Source organism: Ursus arctos, unplaced genomic scaffold (genome assembly GCF_023065955.2).
Source record: "Ursus arctos isolate Adak ecotype North America unplaced genomic scaffold, UrsArc2.0 scaffold_3, whole genome shotgun sequence".
Lineage (NCBI taxonomy): Eukaryota > Metazoa > Chordata > Mammalia > Carnivora > Ursidae > Ursus > Ursus arctos.
In genome coordinates this window covers 54,969,038-54,996,034 of record NW_026622985.1, presented here as the reverse complement: position 1 = coordinate 54,996,034, position 26,997 = coordinate 54,969,038, and the positions used below count along the sequence as shown (strand labels likewise).

At 38.8% G+C, this 26,997-nt stretch overlaps 1 protein-coding gene across 2 annotated transcripts in view; it reads left to right on the top strand.

Moving 5' to 3' along the window:
* Positions 1 to 26,997, top strand: part of SKAP2 (src kinase associated phosphoprotein 2) — a 330,384-nt gene that overhangs the window by 95,739 nt on the left and 207,648 nt on the right. The window lies entirely within an intron of this gene.

Here is a 26,997-nt window from a genome sequence, read left to right as displayed (position 1 = left end):
GAAAGTGACATTCAAACAAAGACTTGCAGAATAAGAAGCTGGCCACATGAAGAGTATTCTGGTCAGAGAACAACAGAAGCAGAAGCTCTGTGTCTTTCTTCAACTTCCAGTTTGATCGGTGTCTAGCAGATAATAATAGCATTCTGAGAGATTATGGTGAAACTGCTTCAGGAGTTAGACCTGAGTTTAATCCATCAGAAATACATGGGGTTGCACTGCTTCCTTAAATAAAGCAGAAGCTAAAAAGCATCTTCTGATCGGTTATAATGTGGTGGACATAGGATCCTAGAAGGGATAGTGGTGGCAAATGCACAAACCAGAGTACAGGGTGGTTTTACTTTCTCTCTGTGCACTACTCCAACCTGCTTCCTTGCTAGCCATTTCCTAATGAACTAGTCAGAAAATTCTTGTCCTCCCAACAGTGCTCTGGAACAGGCCTCTCTTTTCAAAATTATATCAATGAAGAAATACTTGTATAGTGTCAACAATGCCCAAGGTCCCATGCCCAGCGTAGATCTATACTTCCAGGGGTTGGCTTTGAATTGGTTTGAGAGGAATGGGTCTCTATTGCACTGGTGTTCTGTTGGATATTAATAATTTAATCACATCACACAAATTCTTCCAGTGGAATCATGTTCATCCTGCATCTGGACCAAAGCTGGAGACCTGCCTGGATGTCTAACCTGCTTTCTGAATTCTAGGTTCCTCTTATGTTTTTACTGACATGGATCAGTGAGGACACAGAGGACTCTCACAGCCACCTGTCGAGCAGAGAGAGAGCCACAGGAAAAGCAATTAAGTTCATTTCAATTCAGATGACTTCTCCCAATGTGCCATCCCCCACCTTTTTCTCTCCCTTAAGGCAAAAGGTGTAGGAAAACAGTTCTTGTTTGGTGTCTTTAAATAGTAAATTCTGCATTTCTGTGATTCCTAACTCGACAAGTACATTTAGAAATCAAAACTCAAAGCTGGGTTGGGAAGACAGCCAATTCTTTGCCCATCGCACCTGGTCCCTTAAAAGATAATTTATATGTGAGGCAAAGAAGGCATGGGAGTGTTCTCTCTAAAAGGAGAAAAATGCTTTTATCTTTTACAGACATTATCTATAGACAGCAGCAGACAATTTATATGTATAATTCCCAATTCGATGTCGTAGTTAAACTACTTTATCTGGCCTTTCCAGTGACAGAAAACACACTTCTCTACAGCTCCCGTATAACGACATAAAGCAGAAATAGAATATAGACAGATAAAATTGCATAATGCTCTCATGATGGTGATTTGAGAAGCAATTGCTACATTTCATTTAGAACAGGGAGAATGCCTACAGTCTTCTTAGAAAAAGCCATTCTAGTCTAATTAGGGATGCAGGTAAATACTCCTAGCCATTCTGATTTTTCAAAGTTATTTCTAAATGAATTTCAAGGCACAATTTTAAAGTACAGTTAGTATTAAACTAAATAGCATTTTCTTCCTCTTTAGAAAATGGATGTAAAAGGGAATAATTTGTAAGCCATTCCCCTGACTAAAAAGCTAGTTCCTACAAACTGATCATCATTTAGATAAAGAATGTTAAAACTGAAAAACAGAATACCAAGGTAAGTGTGTTAGGGAATACAATTGCATAGTAAGCCTGCTTTAAATTGGTTGTCAAATATCAGTACAGATCCTCAAATAAAAGCCCTGTGTACAATTCATTAAAAGCTAGGACATTTAAAAAAATAGGTGCCAGGTTTAAGTGACTTTGAAAGATAATACTGAAAACCAAATTTGGGATGTACTGAATGTCTACATACTAGCAATGTTTTCATTGTTTTATTTATTTATAATTGTAACGCCAGTGTGTTCATTTTCTATTTGTTTATATTTTTTAGCTAGAAACCAGAAGTACTTAGCACATAGTCTTCTTCGGAAGACCTACTTAATAAGATAGTTTATTCTTACATTAACTGTCTTACCATATTATCTTTCATAATATAAACACCCTTCCATTAGATCTTTTAAGTAGTTTTATGTGATCAAGTGAAAGGGTTAGTATTTAGATAAGTTCTTTGCCACACTAATGACCTAAACAGAGTAGAACAGCATAAAGGAATTTTGAGTACTTTAAAAATAGTCAGCTTAAAAAATATATATTTTATTTTTGTGAGAGGGAGAGAGAGTGAGCACGAACAGGGTGGGGGTGGGGGATGAGGGGCAGAGGGAGAAGCAGACCCCCCTGAGCAGGGATCCCTACTCGGGGCTCCATCCCAGGACCCTGAGATCATGACCTGAGACAAAGGCAGACCCTTAACTGACTGACCCACCTAGGCACCCGTAAAAATAGTTTCTACAAATGCCTTCACTTTTATTTACCAACCTTATGTTGGTAAATAAAGTAAGATCTCTATTTCTTAAACAGTTTAAAATTCTCAAATCAAGCGTGTTTATAACCATTATTTGAAAAACTTAGCTGGTGAAGCATACCATACAATCAGAAATCTATGTAATTTTCTTTTTTGGCTTACATATCAAATTTAGTTTTTATTTAAATCAAGGTTATACATGCATATAGGTTAAAAAATGAAATAGTTCTGCAAGCCTTACTTTGATAAACCGCAGGTCTGTCCCTCCCTCTCAACCATCATAATGCCATATTCCAATTACTGGAGGAAATCATTTTTAACTCTTTGGGCTGTTTTTCTCGGTTTTTACCTCTATGTCACTAGATGTTCTTATACTGATACTTCTTGATTTTTATTTTTAGGCAGTATCTATTGACGTCCCCCTATTAATAAGAATTTATCTTTCTTTCCCTCTCGTTGTCGCCAGTATTCTTATTCCAGCCTGGTACATTTCTAGTTTCCCCATTTTCCTCATATAACTATATTCTAATTTTGTTTAATGTTCATTGCTTATATTCTTAGGACTACATAAATGCTGTTCACGGCTAAGCCATGTAGTATACTGTAATAGTTATTCTTCCTGTACCATGATTTAAAAAATAATTTAATAATGCTCTTGTTTTTCATTTAATTTTCTGTGTGGTTATAACCAATTTATCCCCCAGTCCTAACCAAGTCATACAAATCTCCTTTCAATGCTTTCAGCCTTTTCACCAATTTTATTAATTTTATTTTTTTTTTGGAGACCACAGCTCTTCTAATTTGTTCAAGTTTGGGCCATTTGCTGTCTGTGCTTACTGTATAGCTACTCTTCTGGGATCTTCCTTCACCATCCTCCAGGGCAAGGCAAACTTGTTCTATAGAGGTATATAAAAAAATATTTTGGGTTTGTTAGGCCATGTGGTCTTGGGCACATTTACTTAGCTTTGCCATTATAAAACAAAAGTGGCCATAGATAATACATGAATGAGTGTGTCCTTTTCCAGTAAAACTTTATTTATGGATACTAAAATTTGAATTTCATATAATTTTCATGTGTCACGAAATACTGTTTTTTGACTTTTAAAAATCCACCTTAAGAAGTAAAAACCATTCTTAGCTCATGGGCCATATAAAAACAAGTTTTAGGTTGGACACAGCATTTGGCCTATAGTTTGCTGACCCCTGACTCAGGGAATTCTCTTTGTTTCACTTTCGTTTTGGACACCCCCCCGCCATTTCCTAGATTTTACATGTCACATTCTTATTTTGATAGATCATATCGTCCAACAGCTTCCTGAGAAATATTAGAGATCTTGAATTACTGAAATCCATTATTCTACCTTCATATTTAACTGTTTAAAATTTAAAAATTTTGAGGACATTTCTCCATTGTCTGCTGGCTTCCGTTATTGTTACTAAGAAGTCTGATACCATTTTGATTCTTAATCTTGTGTGCTTGTGGTTTTCTTTTTTGATCTGAAGGCTTTTAAAATCTTTTCTTTGTGCTAGGATTCTGAACTTTGATAATGATTTATATGTATAGGTATGGGACCAGTTTCATCTATTGTGTTAGATACTACATGGATCTTTTCATTATGGAAACATATATTTCAGTGCAGAGAAATTTCTTGAATTATTTCTTCAGTGATTTTCTCCAGTCTCTTTTTGGAGCTCCTGGTAGTGGACTTTGGACTTCCTGGATTGATTCTCTTCCATATTTCATCTTTTCTCAATTTTAAAAAAATCTTTTTTTTTCCCTCTCCTTTCTTGGAGATATCTCAATTCCTCCATGGATTTTTGATTTTTAATTCCCAAGATTTCATTCTTATTCCCTATTTCAAAAAAAGAGCACCCTACTCTTCTTTCATGGATGTAATAACTTCTCATATCATTCTAAGGTGTGACAAGAGAAGATAGCTTGTTTGTGTTTTGGAAGTTTTCTTCTCTACTCGTAGTCTCTATTTCCCCCAACTTGCTTTTTTCTCTTTGTTTTGGTAGTTGACTTTAACATTAGAGATTTTTTTTTTAATGTCTTGTCTATCTGTTGGTGATTAAGTAGACTGAGATTAAAAAGCCAGTTGAAAGCTGTGAGCACATGAGAGAGCTTGTTGGCTTTGAGCTTTACTGTGGGTTGATCTCTATGGGCTGTTTGTAGGGAAACACCCCAGTGTCAGAATCTTTAGGTCTGTCATCTTGTGCTGGTCATATTCCCCAAAAAGGAATCATACATTTTCTTCTTTGAAGATATAAATGGGGCTGCCAAATTCTGGCAGTGAAATAGGGTGAGAGGGCTGGGGGTTTTAAAGTTCTGTTGATAAACTTCCATTTAATCTATTTTTAGTATAATGCTTCTTTTTTTTTTAATAAGGAGAGTTATATTCATCTACCTCTAGATTAAAACAGTTTTCTCAATGGATCTCCTTCTGCCTTTTTTTTTTTTTTTAGATTTTATATATTTATTTGGAAGACAGAGAGAGTACAAACAGGGGGAGGGGCAGAGGCAGAGGGAGAAGCAGTCTCCCTGCTCAGTGGGGAGTCTGACATGGGGCTCGATCCCAGGACTCTGAGATCATGACCTGAGCCAAAGGCAGTCACTTAACCAACTGAGCCACTCACTCAGGCATCCCTAGTATGATACTTCAATCTCACTTATGCCATGATTCCGCCAGTCCAGGATCCCTCTATTTTACCTTCTTCAGAGAATTAACCTCCTGTTGTCTGGTGAGATTGGGAAGGGACAGTTGTCCAGCTGCGTGGAATTGAGGAGTTGAATAGCTCTACATTCATCTCTTTACTTCCACAGTGACTTGTGATGTCAATCCCTGGGCCTTCTGGGAGTTCTTAGAAGCAAATTAAGTTGCTTCCAAGCTATTCCCACTGCCAGTTTAGGATTCAGCAACTGCCCTCTAGTTTCCAAAATGTTGTGACTTCATCCCTTCTTTCATTGTTCTTCTTGTGGGTTTGTCTTGAAAACTCTCTACCATCATTAGAGGGCTTGGGCGAGGGAGTGGAGATAAATGAGGTGTTCAATTTGTGATTTGAAACTGGACCAATTTTATGTGAGAATTTCTCCCCTTATGAAAATGTATTAACTTCTTTATATATTTTAGTCAGACACCATTTGGATTATAAAATATATGGCCATGTGAAACATAGGGCATGAAGAAATAGGTTAATTCTCAAAAGGGTAGTAAATGAGTGGTTGCATATACTTCTGACAGATCCCTGAACTTGTGCATTCTAAGTTTTTACATATTTTAAATGTAGAATAGTGGAAATCTATAGGAGTTGTTCTAAAGTATATTATGTGTCACTGCATTGTTATGGAGATTAGTCTATTAGTTTGTTAGTACTAGGTTTAGCTGGTATTGACAAAAATTCTCAAATAACAGTGGCTTGGCTAATGTATGAATGTATTTATTTCTTATATAAATGCCATCCAAAGATAAACAGACCAGGGTTTGTAAGGAGCCCCAAGATCAACAGGAATGTAGACTCTTCCGTATTGTTACTCCATCATCCTCCATATATGACTTCCTCCTTATGGTCTAAAATGGCAGCTAGAGCTCTCAGGCATCATGTTCTTTGTTAAGCCAGCAGGTAGAAGGAATGGAGAAGAAGGAGCACATTCCCTCTTTTTAGGGACACTTTCCAGAAATTGTATGCATTCCTTCTACTTATATCCCATTGGCCAGAAATCAGTCATATAGTTTTATCTAATGGCAAAGGAGTCTGGAAAATGTAACCTTTATTCTAGATAGTCCAATAAAAAGTTTTATGTTCAATTACAAAGAAGAGGGGAGGAATGCATATTGGGAGGTAACAACCAGATTCTACGACAATATCTAAGATCTTATATATAGAAACTGGGCCTAACAAGGGCATACGGTCCCTGGAAGTAAAATGCACTAAAGAACAAAAAGAGAAGTAACAAGGAGAAAGAAAGTAGTGTTTGAGGATGGGGTGAAAAGGGCATCGAGATAAGGGAGGAAAGGACACTGTGATGTGATGAAGAAAGCTTATCTGGGTAGACAGATAGGAGACAAGGTACTACTCTTGGTCCTATAATTAATTCTGTTCTCTTAGGCAAGTCCCTTAGCTCTTTGCACCTTGTTTCTTTATCAATATGTTGAAGACCATCTAGTAATAAATGCAAAGACGGGAATACCCTTGTCCATAGATTTACTCTGCAGATTCAAGGTCTGTGGCATCTAGTTAAAAATCAAGAACCTGGGTAAATTCTCAGTACTTTCAACGTAATGTCTTGTTTTGACTTAGCTTATAATTAGCTGGATGATCTTGGAAAACTTCTTTGTTCTTGGTATCATTTTGTGAATCCATGAAATGGTCTGCTAGTCTAGACTCAATTACCAAACTGCATGCTAAGGTGCCTTAGGGTGCTGCAATGAACTCACAGTGGGGTTGCAGGATATCTTAAATTTTCAAGGGAAAGACAGAGATACTTGACATGTTTTAGATGCTAGGCAAGTACTAGCTTGGGAGAGTTCACACATTAGCTCATGCTGCTTTTCTTTTGATGTCATATCATTGTAAAGTGGGGTTTTGTCCATTGCTTTAAAGGTCATTGTAGAACAGGCTAAGAGGGCGGTGGTGTCCAATTTGATTACAAGGTTTAAGATGTGCAGTGCCAAACAGGTGCACACACTTCTCATTAGGAGGTAACTGTGGTTTTTTAAGAAATAGGGACACCTGGGTGGTACAGTCGGTTAAGCGTCCAATTCTTGGTTTCAGCTCAGGTGCTGATCTTGGGGTCATGAGATTGAATCCTGTGTTGGGCACCTGCTCAGGGTGGAGTCTGTTGAGACTCTCTCTCCCTCTTCCTCTGCCCCTCCCCACCCCGTGCTCTTTCTCTTTCTCTTGAATGAATAAATAAATCTTAAAAAAAAAGAAATAAAAATATGATTTTCTTTTCATCTGTGCATTTACCAAATCAGCTACTAAGTTGTTAGGACATAAACGCTTAAGTGTTTGTGCCTAACTACTTAATAAATGGGGCTGTTGTTTATTGCTTTTGGCCTAGAGATACTATGAAAAAAATTACTAACACACTCGTAGTGTTGTGAACCGGGAAAATGTGGGTACCTCTGGCCCTAGATAATCTTTATGATGTTCCCAGATTGCCTGATTCTGTGACATGTTCCAGCCCTAGAACCATCCCTAACATATGGTTAATAGGTTGATGTCCTGGGACCTCAATGTTGTAGGGATGTGAAGACTAGAGAGTGTGACTCAGAGGAGTAGGTTGGGACTGCTATGTACTCTTTTTTCTTTTTTCTTTAAAAGATTTTATTAATTAATTTGTTTGTTTGTTTATTTATTTTAGAGTGAGAGAGAACACAAGTGGTGGTGGTTGGGGGAGGGGGAGGGACAAGCAGACTCCATGCTGAGCACGGAGCCCAGGCAGGGTTCGATTTCACAACCCTGAGACCATGACCTGAGCTGAGATCTAGAGTCAGACACTCAACCGACTGAGCCACTGAGGTGCCCCAAGGCTGCCATGTATTCGGAAGAGTAAGGACAGCCTGGTGTCACTACTCTCATACAGGAATGCGTGGAAAGTCTGTCTGCAGACCACTCTTGGATCACAATTTGCATTACCTTAGGGGAGTATGTATCTTAAAGTTTTTCCTTCCTATTTTCAAGTTTAGAGATAGGTTCCTGGCTCTTAAGAATATCTACTTGCTGAGGGAGCTGTCTTACTGGGTCATCAGCTAGATTGTCAGCCAAGGACTGAGCATAGATTTGTTCCTGGCAAGCTAAACTGGAACTTGGAATACATTTTCATAAAGAGCAATGTTATGAGCACTTTGGTATTGTTTAACCAGTCCAATTTTTAGCATTGTCAAATGTGCGAGAATATATTTATGACATTCAGATTTTTGGCATTCTGTAGATAAAATACCCAAGTGACTGACCGAAATCTTTTCTTGGAAATACTTAGTAAACAAGCCCATTGCATCATCGGAAGCTTTCTTATGGCACCTTTCTCAACCCTATTAACTTTATAGAAGTGGCCAACTACCCCAGAGCAAACAATCAACCACGACTCTGGGAAAATCAAACAAGCTTTAATGTTCAGATATGCTGACTGATTAGAAAAAGGAAATTTTGTTTGTGTAAAGAAAGCTTTGAATGGTTTAATGACAATCTTAGTAATAATGAGTTGCTAAGTTGCTGCAAGTTTGAGAAGCATTCCTTTGAATTGGTTTCTCAATCATGCAGGAACTCATCCTCAATGGAGAAGCTGCTCTCTTGTGTATAGCAGTTTCATCAAACAAGAAACAAGAAACAAGAAAATTAGGTGTCCTTGTCTGGATTATCCAAACAATTCCCCCAGAGCTGTATGGTGCAAACCTAAGGAGACACAAATGCAGGGCAAATGCTTTCAACATAACCGGCCTGCTGTTTTTGATTCTGGGTTGGGATTTGGGGTCTGAAAAAAGAAGCATCTTTTCTCAACTGAATCAGTGTGGCTAAGAGTAATTTTTCTTAGGCACAAATAGGGTTCAGATGATATTTCTCACTTCTATTTTAGTATTTTCCTGCGAGGTATATGTTTCTTTGATACTTACAGTAAGCCTGGTATTTTCTTACACAAAGAGAATGATTCAGGAAAGTTTAATTGATATATCTGCAAACATCTTGTTACATGTGTAACATGTTTATACACCCTATATTGGATCGACATTGTTTTAGGAGAAATACGTTTCAGTGAAAATAAAAAGCACTGAATTTTGAAAGTCAGCCCTTTATGGTCTACTGTGCTACAGATTAGCTATGATCTTTGTCAAGCATTTAACTTTCCTGTGCCTCAGTTTCCTCACCCACAAAGCATTAAAAATTGGCTGCCTGTTTGTTGTTTTGTTTGTTTGTTCAACGTGGGGCTTGAACTCACAACCCTGAAATCAAGACCTGAGCTGAGATCAAGAGTCAGACTCTTACCCGACGGAGCCACCCAGGTGCCTACTAGTAGAGTCTTTGAAAGAGAGTGCTGCAAGGGGCTGTAAGGGGCAAGATCTCCTGTAATCCCCAGGTATTTCAGAACCCAGAAAAATTTGGGTCTCAATTTCTAACAAAGCACTAAACATATATAAGGAAGGAGTTACAAATATCACCCAAGCATGCGTTACGCTAAAGGAAAATACAGTGATGCCTGCTGAAACTAAAAGTAACATTTAAAGAAGAGCTCATTCTCTACAAATATTATGAATTGGACTTTGCCAGTATCAGGAAAAACTTGGGTTACACATCCCAGGAGCTCCCAACACGACTGCTTCAGCTATTTTGGGATTAATCAAGATCACACCTTCAAATGTGCAGTCTTTTTGCTGTGTATGTTTTTTTCAGTGATTTGCCTTCTTGGCTTACCCACTGGGTTTTGCCTGTTTTTCCTCATTCTCTACTGTGTCTTTAGACAGTGCTGTCTCTGACAGCAGGCTGGGTAAGTCATCAAGTGCATGCTGATGAGCTGGTTTGCCTTCTTTTGCCAGATTAAATCAGGACAGCCTTCAAATTTGGAAAAGGAGAGGATGATCTATGCCATTATTTCTTTTTTTTTTTAAGAATTTTTTTGTTTTTTTTAGATTTTTAAAGATTTTTTTTATTTATTTATTCGACAGAGATAGAGACAGCCAGCGAGAGAGGGAACACAAGCAGGGGGAGTGGGAGAGGAAGAAGCAGGCTCATAGCGGAAGAGCCTGATGTGGGGCTCGATCCCATAACGCCGGGATCACGCCCTGAGCCGAAGGCAGACGCTTAACCACTGTGCCACCCAGGTGCCCCTATGCCATTATTTCTGACTTTTCCTTCCTTTTCTTTTATCTGGGAATTTTTCCACTCCCAAACTCTTCTTTTATGTTCTTAATTTAGGATACTTCCTTTGCTTCATCTTTCCTAATAGGAGTATATCTGCTTCTGTCCTGCCATTGGGTTTTCTTGCTTGTTTTTACTGATTTTACTTTGTGTTCCTTTTAATAAGTATACTACCTTATGAAAATTCAAGGGATTTCGAAAGCAAAGTTGAGAGTCTATTCATTGACATTCTGAGTCAAGAACAAATATTTACAAATTCAGTTTTCATATAAGATGGTAATAAGAAAAAAAAAAGGCCTATATATAGTACTACCAAAAATGTTGTTTTGAGGAACACATTCCAGAACCTTTGATATGCTAATATACATTGTACATCTCCAAGGGGAGGATATCTATGCGGCATTTCCCAAACTTATTAGATGTTGGATCCTTTTTTTCGAAAGGATCTTCAGCGGAGTAGTGTCCCTAGGAACACACTCTTGGAAATGTTGTCATGTTCCATTTTCCTATCATTTATTTTATAGTTCAGCTTTATATGTAATTTGGTAACTAATCATAATTTCAAAGAACCACAGACTTCATATCTTTTTAATAGTGACCTTTGTGGGGACAGTTTGCCCTGAGAATAGATAGGGATTTATTGGAATTTGAATACGTTACAATATTTTAACATCCTAGGAATCTTTCAATATCTATTTAGACAGGAAACCTTGCTTCAATTTTAGTTTCATGTTTACCTTAAGAAGAAGTGTGGCTAGAGTTCAAATTTTCCCCCAATCTTATTTGTTTACTATTTTATAGACAATAGAAGTAGCTGCAGCCATGGATACAAATACTGAATTTTACCTGCCAATATGAGTCTCTTGATTTGTCGATATTTCAGAGCATTGCTCTTGGGGCTCAGCGTGTCCCATTAGCATACAATGAAGCCTCCTTTCTCTCCCAAAATATGTTCTGTATCATGATGATGCCCCAGTCAAGGCCCCAGTCATCAACTTTAAACCCACAAGGTCACTTGGTCATCTTGTGATTACAACAGCAGCTTTACTGCTTGTAATTGTCCTACAGCTGTGGCAGGTCAATGGAAAAATGTTCTTTAAACACCACAAGCATCTGATTGTGCAATATACCGAAATGAGTGTCATTGATTATTCACAGTGCTGGCTGGTCAAAGCTGGGGAAGTAATTAGGGCTTTTTGTGTGGATTATCCACTGAGAAAAGGTCAAATAACTACAAACAGTGCCAGCAGAGAGGAGCCACCAAGGACCCCAGCATCCGTGATCAGTTAAGAAATGCTAAAGCAAGGCTTAATAATGATGTGCTTATGCCAGGTTCTACAGAATGTGATCATTCTGTCATAGAAATCCAATGAAGCATGAATGATGGCTACTTTTTCCCTGGAAGCTCTGCTTCAGGTCCCCGACGCCCATCAAACAGGTTTGTCAGGGACACTAGACAGAGAAGAATTGAAAAAACAGAGCTCCCCCCCCCCCCCCGCTTCTTAAAATCAAGAATAAAGGACACCATAGCAATGTTGTTTTTCATATTTGCTGATAAAATATCTCATCAAATGGTCTGGTGTTATGGGGGCTTGAAGCCATTCATTTGCTGATTTAAATTAGGATCTTGGAATAAATCCTCTTTGAGCCACGGTCTTATTTATAGTAATATAATGCTGAAAACATGTTTTAGTGTGCTAAAGGGCCTTTCATATGTTCCAAACGTAAGATATTTCTTCTCAATCCACTTAGTCAGTCTTGGGACTAGCCTCCATCCTCAATAATGCCTGAAATTCTAAGGTTAAAACTTCATTGTTTTAGTTTAAATTATTGGTTTCTATTAAATTGAAACTGCTCTGGGAAAGCCAACAATTGAACCATTTTTCACTCTCATATAAATAAAAAATCTGAAAGTCAGGCTTGAGAAGACATTAGGGAAATATATTTGGAAAATAAAATAAGTAGTTGGGGATCCCCAAAACAAAATGTTTTTGGGTTACTTCCTAGCTCTGCTTGGAATTTTATTAGTATAGTGGGAAAAAATACTGGGTAGTAATTAAGAACAGCAACTTTGTGAGGGGTCAAATCCTGGTTCTAACCACTTACTCTGTGGTCTTGGGCCAATCGCTTAAACATTCTGAGCCGTAGTGGGGGGGGGGGGGTGGACGGAATTTTAAAAAACAGTCTTTTTGTCAGAAGCAGTGAAATAGCAGGTAGATGAACTAGCCAAGAAGACAGGGACTCTGAAACCACCCTGCATCATTGCAGAACACAGGCCTGCTAGGGTGTCCTAAGAAATCGTTGTGACCAATGATCCTCATGTGGGGACAGCCTCTTGGGTCAAACTGCTAGATTTGGCATTGTGTTCTCTGGTCTCTCCTGCTTGTCCTTAGCCCACTTGTTTTAAGTCTGAGCTCCCAGAATCTCTGACACTGAGGTCATGTTTGATTATTGCTTAAGGAGGCTCCACCTTCTAAAACCAGACAGAAAAGCCTTCAAAACCTAATTACGGAATTTCAGCGAGTGTAACCAAAAAGAAGGTATTTTGGAGCAGGCACCCTTAACTCCGTTTCCCAGTTGGCCACCCTCTCTTTCTGCTCTTGCTGCTTGCCCCAAACTGGAAGTCTCCTAAGTTGACAGACACAAGAATTGTTATGAGAATGAACTAAGATAATTGTGAAGTGTCTGCACAGTGCCTGGCATGCAGTAAGGCCCCACAACAGATACATAGATGCCAGAAGCCTTGGAGAGGCAGGAAAACCTGCTGGTAAAATATGAACATGTTTCTATTTCCGACATACTGTTTTAAAAATTCTGCAAGTTCTGGTGATAGAGCTGTGAGTTGTCTGCTTTGCTGTACTAATTCCCTTCCATTGATCATTTAAATAAGGGATTATCTTGCTTTCCCCTTTTAGACTGAGGATTAGTTGTTGAAAAGCAAAGATGGAGTACATAGTGGCTCTGAAAGTTAGAAAGAGTTAGAATGTCCAAGGAGCATTGCAATGATACTTATTTATATTTTGTAAGAAAGAAATTTTCACTGTTTAGCAATAAGGGAAAAAAGTGGAAGCAATATGGTTTAAATGGGGAGAAATTTAAAAATTCATAATTCAGATTGCCATTATCTTTAAGAATATATAAAAAGTCCAATAAAATTTTTTTGTTTAGATAAAACTTTTTACATTTCCTATTTGCATTACTGTAATTTATGAGCAAAATGCTGTCCTAGACAAAGCTAAGGCAGAGGCAGTGGTTCTAGGGGACCGAGTTTGTCTCTAACTTTTTTGGGCTCTGGTAGTGGGAACCTGGTAAAGTGATTTTCTGCTGCTTCAACTGTTGCTGTTTCTTTTTGCAGATAGAGCAGGTGAGTGCCTGGGGGCAGCAGTGACAGAGTGATTGAGTAGTGGGAGACAATAGGGGGAGAAAGCAGAAGACCAAGTTTTCATCTCAGCCCCATCTTAAATTTAGTCTTCTAGCCCTAAAAACATTGTAAAGGGAGAAGGTTCGTTGTTGTTAGTTTGTAACAGCTTTCTTGTGATATAACTCACATACCATAAAATTCATTCAAGTGGGGACCCCTGGGTGGCTCAGTCGGCTGGGCGTCTACGTTCGGCTCAGGTCCTGGGATCGGGTTCTGCGCTCATTGGGAGTCTGCTTCTCCTTCTCACTCAGTCCCTCCCTCCTGCCTGTGCTTTCTCTCTCTGTCAAACAAATTTTTAAAAAATTTAAAAAATTCATTAAAGTGTATCATTAGTGGTGTTTGATATATTCACAGTGTTGTGCAACTATCACCACTATCTAGTTTTAGAACATTTTTGCTATCTCCAAAAGAAACCTTGTGTCCATTAGCAGTCATTCACCATTCCCCCTCCCTCCAGCCCCTGGCAGCCACTAATTTATTTCCTGTCTCTATGGATTTGTCTATTCTGGACATTTCATATGAATAGAATCACATAAGCTGTGGTCTTTTGTGTCTGACTTTTTTCACTTAGTATAATGTTTTTAGGGTTTATTCATGTTGCATTATTATGTATCAGAACTTCATTCCTTTTTTCCCCCAATTTTTTTTATAGTGTTAAAATACACATAATATAAAATTTAGTATCTTAACCATTTTTAATTATACATTTCAGTGATATTAAGTACATTTATCTTGTTGAGCAGTCATCACTGCCATCCATCTCCAGAACTCTTTTCATTTTGCAAAAATGGTACTCCATACTCATTAAACAATAACTCTATTGTGTCTTGTAGATAACCTATAGTTGGACCATGCTTTTTTATTATTATTTTTTTAATCTTTTCTTTTTTTTTAAGATTTTATTTATTTATTTGACAGAGATAGAGACAGCCAGCGAGAGAGGGAACACAAGCAGGGGGAGTGGGAGAGGAAGAAGCAGGCTCATAGCGGAAGAGCCTGATGTGGGGCTCGATCCCATAACGCCGGGATCACGACCTGAGCCGAAGGCAGACGCTTAACAACTGAGCCATCCAGGCGCCCTATGCCACCCAGGCGCCCCTTTTTAATTTTTTAAAATCTGATCTGCCAATTTCTGTCTTCGGATTGGAGAGTTTATTTATATGTGAAGTAATTACTGAAATGGAGGGACTTCTGTCATTTTGCTATTTGTTTTCTATATGGCTTATGGCCTTTTTGTCCCTCATTTCCTGTGTTACTGTCTTCTTTTGTGTTTAGTTGATTTTTTGTAGCAAAATGTTTAAATCTCTTTTTCATTTCCTTTTGTGTATATTCTTCAGCTATTTTCTTTATAGTAACCATAGGGATTACATTTAACATCCTAAATTTATAACACTTGAATTTGAATTAATACCAGCTTAACTTCAATAATTTACAAAAACTCTGCTCCTTTAACAGGTCTGTGCCCACGCCTTTCAGTTGTTGATATCACAAAATTATATCTGTATACATTTTGTGACCCAAACCATAAACTAATAATTTTTTAATGTATTACTCTCCTAAATTATATAGAAAAAGAAATGTGGAATTACAAATTAAGTTTACAAAATACTAGCTTTTAGACTAATAGTTGTTTTAAAAAAATATATGAGTTTCTTAAATTGTGTAGGAAGCAAAAAGTGGAGTTACACACCATTGTTACAATAATACTAGCTTTTGTGATTGCCCATGTGTTTATCTTTACTGAGATCTTTAGTTCTTCATACAGCTTTGAGTTACTGTCTAGTGTCTTTTCGTTTCAACCTGCAGAACTCTCTTTAGCATTTCTTGCAGGGTAGGTGTGGTGGTAACAAACTCCCTCAGCCTTTGTTTATCTGGAGGTGTCTTAATTTCTCCCTCACTTTTGAAGGACAGTTTTGCCAGATAAAGGATTCTCGGTTGATAGTTTTCTTCTTTCAGCACTTTGAATATATTAGCTCCCTGCCTTCTGGCCTCCAAAGTTTCCGATGAAAAAAATCTGCTTATAATCTTACTGAGAATCCCTTGTCTGTGATGAATTCCTTCTCACTGCCTTTAAAATTCTCTCTTTGTCTTTACATAGTCTGATTATAGTGTGTCTGAGTGTGGGTCTTATTGAGTTCATCCTATTTGGAGTTTTTTGAGAGTCTCAGATGTTTATGTCTTTCATCAAATTTGGGAAGTTTTTAGCCATTGTTTCTTCAGATGTTCTCTCTGTCCCTTTCTCTCTCTCTCTTCTCCTTCTAGAACTCCCACAATACATATGTTGCTCTGTTTGATGGTGTCTCACAGGTCCCTCAGACTTTGTGCACTTTTTTCCAGACTTCTTTCTTTCTGTTCTTCAGATTTTATAATTCCCATTATTCTAATCTTCAAGTTTACTGATTCTTCTGCCTACCCAAATCTGGCATTGAATCCTTCTAGAGAAATTTTCATTTCAGTTCCAAAATTTCTTTTTGGTTTCTTTTAGTTTTTCTACATTCTTATTGTTATTTCCATTTTGTTCATACATCATTTTCTTGATTTTCTCCATGTCTTCCTTTAGTTCTTTGGGCAACTTTAAATAATTGTTTTAAAGTCTTTGTCTAGTAGATCCACCAACAGGTCTTTTATTCAAGGATAGTTTCTGTTGTTTTATTATTTTTTTCCCTTTGAATGGCGCATACTTTCTTGTTTCTTTGTATGTCTTGTGATTTTTTTGTTGAAAACTTGTCACTTAAATCTAATAATGTGGTAATTCTGGAAATCAGAGTCTTCCCCCTTTTCAGGGTTTTCTCCTCCTCCTCCTCCTCCTCCTCTTCCTCCTCCTCCTCCTCCTCCTCCTCCTCCTCCTCCTTCTTCTTCTTCCTCTTCCTCTTCCTCTTCTTCTTCCTCTTCTTCTTCTTCTTCTTTTAATTGTTGTTGCTTTGTTGTGTTTTAATTGTAGACTCTCTCTGTGCCAAGAATCAGCCTGAAGTGTAAAACTTAAGGTCTGGTCAGGTCTTTTCTGAACCCATGATTGCTGTTGGTCAACCATGGTAACTTTCTAATTTCCCTCATATATAAAGTTGCTTTTGAATGTCCTAGTTTTTGATGTTTGGTTTCCAAAGGAGGAAAAGAGAAAAATGAAGGACGTAAAGGCACTGGCCCTTTAAATCCCCTGGGAAGTCAGTTCAGCCAAAGGGGGAGGGGCTTGCAACAGTCAGGGGAGGTGCAACAACAGTAGTCACCACCTCTTTGTCTGCACCTCTGTGATTAGCGCACAGATCCCTGATATTTGATCTTCCCACCCTGAATCCTACAAGCTGCTCCAGTAACATGCACAGCTATCTGCCACTGGGTGATGAGTAGCTATTATTGTGATAAGAGCTGAAATTGACTGAAATTAACTGCAATTTACCATCCAGCCAATTCCAGTCTTCCCCAACTGGGAAAGTTGCAAGCCTTCAATAGACTCCAGCATTCTAAAATAGTCATCAGACAGATTCTGCCAGTGTAACTGTTGTGTAGGTGGGAAGACAGATTTCTGGTACTTCCTACTCTGTCATCTTCCCAGAATCCTCCCTTATTCCTTTCTATTGCTGAATAACATTCTTTGTGTGGGTTAACCACATTTTGTGTATCCATTCATCAGTTGATGGACATTTGCATTGTTTTCACTTTTTGGCAATTATGAATAATGCTGCTACAAGCATTTGTGTAGTTTACATGGACATATGTTTTCATTCCTCTTGCGTATATACCTAGGAATGGAATTGCTGGGTCATATGGTAAGTCTATATTTAACATTTTGAAGAACTGCCAAACCATTGGTTCCAATTTATCTACTTGCTCATCAACACTTGATATTTTTGGTCTTTTCGATTGTTGCCATGCCAGTGGGTGTGAAGTGGTATCTTACTGTGGTCCTGATTTGCATTTCCTTGGTAGCTAATGATCTTAATCATCTTTTCATGGGACTACTTATTGACTGCTTGGAGAAATGAAAGGGACAAGGTTTATTTTTAGTATTCTGTTTTTTTTGAAGTCTTCTGCCCTTTTACAGAGCAATAATCTCTGTAAGGTCTCTCATTTATCAAGGTGTATTTTATTTTTATTTATTTATTTATTTTTAAAGATTTTATTTATTTATTCGACAGAGATAGAGACAGCAGCGAGAGAGGGAACACAAGCAGGGGGAGTGGGAGAGGAAGAAGCAGGCTCCCAGCGGAGGAGCCTGATGCGGGGCTCGATCCCATAACGCCGGGATCACGCCCTGAGCCGAAGGCAGATGCTTAACCGCTGTGCCACCCAGGCGCCCCTATCAAGGTGTATTTTAGACAGGCTCAGCTGAGAGCTCTGTATCCTGATTAGGGGACCAGTGGTGAGGGGGTGTCCAACAGTCCATATTATATCATTAAAGAGACAAACTGTAAATGGGCCTCAGTGGATGTTAGTATCCCACAAAGATCTGATCTGGTGATTAGGGCACAGTAGCAGAAATCTCTAGTTAGGGACAGTTCTGAGTCATTCATTCAACAAATATTTATGAAGTAGTTGCTGTGAATCAACCAGAATCTGTTTTATGTGCTAAAGATAGCTCAGTAAAGTAGCAGTAACTTCCCTGGCTTCATATCATTTATGTTCTAGGTGAGGATCAAAATTCAACTTAAATCCAGTTTAGACCAGAAATTCAGTCTATGGGCATAAGAAATTGGTGAAGGGTAGGTAGAGGAAGAGACCCAAGATTTGAATAGAACTCTTGTTCCAGCATGGGATTCAGACATCATGTCTGATCACAGAAGGAAACAACCCCACACAAACATGAAAGACCAGAGAACCATATGTGGGCATGTAATTTTTCTTTTTTTAAAAGATTTTATCTATTTGACACAGAGAGAGAGAGTGAGCACAAGCTTGTGGAGTGGCAGGCAGAGGGAGAGGGAGAAACAGATACCCCACTGAGCAGGGAGCCTGACATGGGACTCATCCCAGGGTCCCGGGACCATGACCCAAGCCAAAGGCAGACGCCCAACCAACTGAGCCACCCAGGTGCCCTGGGCATGTAATTTTGACATGATTTTTTGCATGATTGGTTCAGGAGTGCAGTGGTGCTGAGTAGATAGTAGATCATTAGTGCCTGTAGCAGAGAAGGACTTAGGGGAGCAAGGAAATGACATATCTCCTCCAAAATAAGGATCCCGTGAGCACCTGGGTGGCTCAGTCAGTTAAACATCCACCTCAGCTCAGGTCATGATCTCAGGGTCCTGGGTTCAAGCCCTGTGTCAGGGCTCCCTGCTCAGCAGCGAGCCTGCTTCTCCCTTTCCCTCTGTCCTAACACCCCACCTTACTCATGCTTTCTTCTCTCAAATAACTAAATAAATAAATAAATAAATAAACAAACAAACAAACAAACAAATAAATAAATAAAATCTTTAAAAAAATAAAATAAAATGAGGATCCCCTTCCTTAGAGTCTCTGTAGTCCCTTTTATGGGGATGCTATAGCTGGTAAATGGCAGAGTCATGAGCCTTCAGGGATAGAATATATGTAAAAGTACATTGAAGTACTGTCAAAGGGCATCCATTTGTAAGTCATTAGAGTAATAATGGCAGTCATTGCTTATGACAATTGGTGGTGGCAGATGACACAGAGAAGAGACCATTCCATAAGTGGCTTATCCCACTCCAGCTCAAGGAACCCATAGTTGTAAAATTTTAGCATACTTTTTGCATTACAAAAGTGGTTCTGTCAAAAATAATGAAATAGCGTCCCTTTGTGTCTCTTTGAAGCTAAATGCTATAGAGGGAGAGAGGAGAAGCAAGTAGGTAAGAGACTATTTGTTCCTGCCTTTCTGCTTAACCTGTGTTTTCAAATTAAAAATGAGGTGGATGCAAAATTCTTATTACAGCACATGATTGTTTCCTTTTATTTTAGAGCAGTGGAGCAACAGACTGGTTTCTTCTGGTTGATCATTAAAATCTTGGTTGAAATGAAGCCAAGTAGGAAAACCTATCTTTTAGATGGTTCAGACAGAAGTAAGAAATAAGCACTGTACGGGAATGCATTTGATTATAAGAAATAGAATACTCATCTGTAGATGGGATTTCATATTTCTTATATAACAGAGAGTCTGGAGGTAGGCACTTGCCTGTGTTGATCTAATGACTTCAGGGCCAACTTCTTCGTCATTTTCCTGGCCAGAACAGACCTGCTGTGTCTCTAGCCACCCGGTGCATGTTCAGTACAGGAAGCAAACGGGCAGGTGGAGACCCTCCTGTGAAGACTTATCTTTTTCTTTAGGAAAAGAGCCTGTCCTCGTGGACTTACCCTCTGTCTCGTTGGCCAGGCTGTCATGTGCCTACTCCCTGACCAATCCCTAAAGAAGAGAAGGAGATTACTAGGACCGATTTAGACAATTTCAGCTCATTTCCTGTGGCTGGGATAGGGGAATCTCTGCCAATACCCTGAACACAGAGTTTTGTTACTAGAGAAGAGAGAAATAGTTGTACCTCAGTGTCTGGCCCATGTGCTCATGTGGATCCAAAAGTGGTTGTCCACCCCGATTGGGGGTGGGGGACTCCTGGACACTTAGTGCAACCAGATCCACAGAACATTGCCATGTGAAGCTAGAAGGGTGTCCATGGCTCAGATTTTGGCTCTAGTGCTTCGACTGCAGACTCTTATGTGGTTCTCCTCATTCTTACTATAAATTAAAGGTAAAGGATTTTTCAACCAGTACACACCCCACTCGTGCCTTGGGTGGTCTCCTACTTCTTTTTTTCATACTTTCTCTCTGCCTGCAGAGCTTCTTAAGGACCTACGGAAAAAAATAGCTAACATCTGTCAGGCTCTTTTTGTGTGCCAGGCATATGCTGAGCACTTTATATTCTTTATCTCATTTAATCCCCCTAAAAGCCCTTTGAAGGAGGTGCTATTAGTATCAGTCTTATTTTGTAGTTGGGAAACTATAGGTTGACCTTCCTAGCCTGGGGCCACAACTACCCAGAAACTGAGGACTGTTCCAGTTCCCTGATTAGGATCTGCCAGCCCACCATTTCACTCTCCCACTTCCAACAGGCTCAATCTCTGTGTCTGTCGCTTTTATAGTATTTTTCAGACTGTCCTGGGCAAAGGCTACTATGAATGGGTAAACCGACCAGAGTCACATAATAAGTAAGTGATGGGACCAAGTTTGGACTCCAGCATCTGTGTTCTGATTAAATGTGTTTAGCTTATCTAACCTCTCCAAATAGAAGGTGAGTAAAATGGAGATTGAAAAGGCTGATCTACTAGTGAATCATCGAACTTTACATCAGAAACCAGGGATGTACTGTATGGTGACTAACATAATATAATAAAAAAACATTAAAATAATAAAAAAAAAGAAAAGGCTGATCTAAATATCTCGCATGCATTGTTAATCCTGACAGACACATATGTATAATTAACAAGAGCTTTCTGAAGACATAATGCCCCAATTTAATGCTAATAGGAGAATCTTTATATTCTGAGGAATGCTTGTCTGGGGGACAAACAGGTTCTTGTGACTTCCTCCAATAACAGCCCTGTTTGCTCTCAGAGAAATGTTGATGATATGGGTGATTATTCATTTTCTAAATATCTTCTTTGTCTGAAGCCCTTGAACTTATCAGAACAGTGCCTCTAGAGAGGAATAAAGATCTGGGAATCTCACGTTAGGTCGAAAACCCTGCCTTGTACAAGTGGCATAAAATGAAACACACCTACAGTGTTTGAATGTTATTGTTTGCCCTCATTTTGTTTCTTGGACATTTTTGTTGAAGCTGAAAAGCTTTTTCTGAACAGTAAGTGACCTTGACAAAAACTGGCTTTGTGCCACAGATGTTTTAAAAGTTAAAGCAGTCAGATGGACATACCTGATTAATATTTTTTTCACACCCAATTCTCTGTTGTTTATTTTAACTTGCATAACTTGCTTGCATTAGCTTGTACTGGCTCTAACTGCCAGTGGAGCATTCTGTCCTAATTTTTTTTATGGCGGTCTTCATACAAAAGTAATTCATGGCATGGTTTGAGCCAAGTCAGTACATTGAAAACTAAAAGGACTGTTGTTTATTTAAGATTGAACCAGGGGAAGACTCTAGGGCACTGCCCTTGCAATGCCACGCAATGAAGCAATCTAAACATTCTGTCATCATCATATATAAACATCATTTAATGAGTACTCTCGTTATGCATAAAGAATATGGAAGAAATTCTTTTTTCCTTTTCCATTTTCACAGAATCTAAAAGCACAGGAGGTTTTGCCAGATCAAATAGGGTCCTGTTTTTGCTGGCTTATTGATTCAGGAATAAACGAATAACCTGTTTTTTTGGAGGAAATTTCTTAGCATTTCATCTTTTGTTGAAATATCATTCTTATTCTGTCGTGTTAAAGAACCGTGATAACTTTTGTTAATGAGGGGGCTTGGGGTGGAGTGGGTTGGGGAACAGGACTGAGCAGCTTATCAGAGGGTGTATATTTGTCTTTTCTATGCAATTTTAAGTTGGACCCTTGTTCACAGATAAATTTTCCTTATGGAGAAAACACACTGGAGTTTCCGACATATATTTAAGCAACTTTTGTTCCATATGCAAAGTGTGGCACATAACTTAGAATAAAAATTTCCATTTTGCATGCTTATGAATCCAAGTATGCAAAGACTGGTTCAATAGCTAACAGAACAAACAATAAATGCCTTTGTCAAGAGTTACCTATTGGAGCTTGGCTGTTAAAAGAATTGTGCTATTACTGCCAAGGATCTGAACTGGCCTAGACGTGCTACTCTAGTTATGAGTCATCTTAGTGGTAGTGAGGTACAGCAGAAATCCATAATTATATGTCAAGAGTTTTAATTTGAGGCACTTTTTGCTTCAGATGTTCTCAAAAGTAATACATTGGCCTATAACACAGCCAGTATTATTAGAGAGGTGATGAAAGAGGAGAGACAATGTGTATGTTCTTTGACAGGAAGCTAGCCACTCCAAGAATAAAATATAGTCATGTTTTATTCAGCCACTTGGTGATTGCTAGTCTGGGTGTTTACTTCTGGAGAGAAGGCTTCTAGTAATCTCTAGTACAAGAACAGAGACCCACTAAACTGGCAGCATTTGAATCACAGGTTAGAACTCTTTCATTCTCTGAAACTGTCCTAAAATTGGGTTGTGGGGATGGCTGTACAACCCTACAAATAAATTGAAAACCATCGAATTGTGTATTTTATAGTTTTTATCTATTTATCCGTTTAAGTAATCTCTGTGCCCTACATGGGGTTCAAACTCACAACCCTGAGACCAAGAGTCACACGTTCTTCCCTTCCGACTGAGCCAGTCAGGTGCCTCCCATTGAATTGAATATTTTAAATGGGTGAATTGTATGGTATGTTAATTTCATCTCAATAAACTTGCTTAAAAACCTTCCTTCATTTTCACAAAGTGAAAGTCACTACTTTTTTTGGACGTCCCCATCCCCGTTTCCTCCTTAGATCTCTACTAATTAATTTTGCTGCTGTGTAATTCTGTACTGACTGGCATCGCCTTGGAAGTTGGTAATGTACTAGTTGGAAATGATAATGGCTGCTTGGGACATATTTTTTCTCTTTATTATTTCTTTTTAAAACAATGTGCTTAGTTCTTTCATTTCCTCAGTTTACATTCATGAATTACTTTAAAATCATGTTCTAGTGCAGTGTTTCTCAACTGGGGTGGGCGGGGCATTTGGCAATATCTGAAGATATTTTTGATTGTCCCATTTGGTTTGTTGGGGTGCTATTGCATCGAGTGGGGGATATGTCAGGGATGCTGGTACACATCCTGCAATGCACAGGACAGCCTCCCACAACAAAGAATTATCTGGCCCCAAATGTGCTGAGGTGGAGACATACTACGGTAGCAAAACTGGGTGACACGCTGTGAATGTGTGCTGTTTGCCTTGTGGAGAAAGTCTGTCGTGAAGTAGCTTAGTTATCCAGAAAACCAAGCTCCCTGTCCACATTTGACAACAGCTTTTACATTGGGGTCACAGGTGACATTTCCATGCCCACTGATGAGTAACAGTGTTAACAAGCGAATGGATTGATTGTCTTCTATTAACCCAGCCATATACCTTCTTGCTTATAGAGAAAGTAGTGACTGTACCCCACTGTTTTATTCTCTGGCTTTAGATATCTCCTTTCATTTGTAAAATACTTTTAAAATAACTGTAATATGGGGGCTCAGGTGGTAGAGTATGCAACTCTTGATCTTGGGGTCGTGAGTTCAAGCCCATACTGGAGGTGGAGTTCACTAAAAGACAAAAACAAAAAACAAACAAATTAAAAAAAAAGTGTAATGCTTATTATCTCATCTTGCCCTCACAATTATCCTGTGGAACAAACAGGATGAAAATGATTTTTCTTTCTAGTTTCAGAAAATTGAGAACCAGAGAGGTGGTGACTTTCCAAGGCCATGTTTCAGGTTATTAATAAAGTTGGCACGAGAGCCCGAGCACCCTTTCCGGAGTCACCACAGGCGATATTAATAACTAAGGACCTGGACCTTGATTTCATGCAGACCTAAGGGTTTTTATTAATTTCTGGCTCTCTTAGCTGTGTAACCTAGGGTGAGTTAAATAACCCCTCTAAAGCTCATATTTTCTTCTTGGCAAAATGGGGACTTTTCTTACCATAGCACTTTTCTTACAGGGTTATTTTGAGGGAAGAAAGAAATAGTACATGTGGAACAACTAGTGCTTGACCCATTATAAATGTTCAGTACAAGTTTGCAGTTATCATTGTTCTCTTGTTTCCGAATTAAGACAGAAATGCCCTTACTATATCTGGCTGTTAAATACTGTCAAGTCAGTAATTGTTTAAAGGCCTTGATTCTGTCAACGCTAAAGTAGAGGATTGGATTAAATTATTTGAACTTCCCTTGCAGCCCCCAGACTCCATGATTCTTTGCTGCACAGTGACCAAGAAAAGATGTATTTAAAAAACAAGAGGGGTTTATCACAGGGGCTACTGCTGAGGAGACAATGCAGATCTCCTAGATATATTACTATTGCTCTTACAATTAATGTTTTTAGGTCATGTTCACTTATAGGGCCATCTATGGACTTTATTTTCAGCCACTCCCTATCCATTATGTACAGAAAGAAATTTAAATCACTCATTCAAAAAAAGAAAATGAGAAGTAGCAAATATGAAAACCCTCTCAGTATCATGACACATATTATGGAGTCATATTTGCTGCTACTTCATATCCAGCAATTTCCTTGTGGGAATCCAAATGAGAGAAAGGAGTATATATGTCTATCAGGCAGCTTCAAAGGTCATTATTGGTGTGTTTTGGATACACTTACTTAGCTAAGCTCTATTCATAACATTTTAGAAGTTATTTAATAAAAAATAATGCCCTCACTTACAAAATATGGATGAGACATACTGGAAAGATTATCTCTTACCCAGTGGTAGAAAAAATACAAAGTGCATGACATATCCCACCTCTCTTCCTTTTTTTTTTTTTAAAGGTTTATTTATTTGAGAGAGAGAGAGGGAGAACAAGCAGGGAGGTGTGGAGGGAGAAGCAGACTCCCCTCTGAGCAGGGAGCCCTTATCTGGAGCTTGATCCCAGGACCCTGAGACCTGAGCTGAAGGCAGATGCTTAACCAACTGAACCACCCAAGCGCCCCTCCCTCCTCTCTTCTTAAAGCCATTCCCTCTCTTGTGTCCACTCCAACTCCCACCGAAGCCCAGTTACCCCATCCCCACTAGTTCCATGCTCTCCGCCTCTTTTGGGCCAGTTTTTCCCTAAAGTTCTAAGATGCCAAATATCCTTTGCTGCCTTCCCCCACCTTGAACTCTCTGCAGGAGACCCTGCTCTGCCACAGTATAACTTAAGGGCATACTATATACTTCAGGCCTATACTATCTGTATTTTGTGAGAAGCCAACTAGGAGTTTGGTGTGATACAAGTTTTCAGACCTCCTCCCAGCTTTGATCTTTACTGTGGATAACATTTTTTGAGCATTTATGTCAAATTAACCCTCACAATAACAACCCTAAGAAATGGTTACATTTGGTGTTCCCATCTTAGGCCTGGAGAAACTGAGATCTAGATTGATTCTATTGATCTCCCAAGGCCACACAACTAAGAAGTATTAGAGTTAGGATTCAAGACAAAAAGTTGGATGGAGCCCACACTGCTCTAACTATTACTCATGCCACCTCTTTAAAAAAAAAAAAAAGAGATTTTATTTATTTATTTGAGAGAGAGCACAAGCATGAGTGGGAGGAGGGGCAAATGGAGAGGGAGAAGCAGGCTCCCCACTGAGCAGGCAGCCCAACTCTGGGCTCCATCCCAGGACCCTGAGATCATAACCTGAGCAGAAGGCAGCCACCCAGGCACCCCTCATGCTACTTCTCTAGTAATAACACTTATGGAGTCCTTACTATGGACTGGCATTGTATAGGTACTTCAATACAGTTTCTCATTTAATATTTAAAACTATCCTATACTATTAATATTAATAGTACTGAACAGTTTCCTTTTCTGTAAAATGAAGCTACGATACCAGTAACTCTGTGTTGTTTCAATACTTCATCATATCTGCATTATAACAATTTAGAATGATCTAATGGCTTACATCTTACTCTTCAACTACAAAGTAAGCTTGATGAGAATGTGTCTTATTCACCATAGCGTCCCTAGTGCGGAGTAAGATACTGGCACCAATAGGTATTCATGAAAATTTGAGGAATGAATGAATATATACTGCCCTTCATATGGCAAATGAGACATTATACGTGACAGTGCCATGCAACTTAAATGTTACACAAATGTGATAGATGGCTAATAATAATCACCTGTTTGACTCTGCTTAAGAGAAAGTAAGATGTTCTCCTTCTTGTGCTGACATGTGCATTTTTATAGTGGTTTCTTGAATTGTTGCATTTACCTGTGCTGCTCAACCAAAGGCAGACTCTCTTCTGAATAGTTCCAGGGAGAGAGAAGACCACTTTGTCTTGAAAATCTACACCGTACTGAAAAGGCATATATAATCTAATTTTTAAAAGTCTTAAGCCTCCCAGTTGTAAATGCCAGTAATGTTAGGTCATTATTATAGAATAAGCATGGTGAATAAAGCACAAATGTATTTGTAGAGAGCTGGAAGAGCCTCGGGTGACAGGCAAGTTGATCAGAACAAAGTGTTGTTAATGATTCCCCCGGATATTTGAAGAAGAGTGCAGAAGATCAATAGATCTACAGAACACTAATCCCTCTTGAAAGTGTGAGCATCCTGGATTTTATTTATTTAAGACTGGTACAATTGAGTTATATTTTTGAGAATCTAATGGAAGAGAATCACATCATCTCTCAGGAAAGCAATCCTCTCAGCTGCAC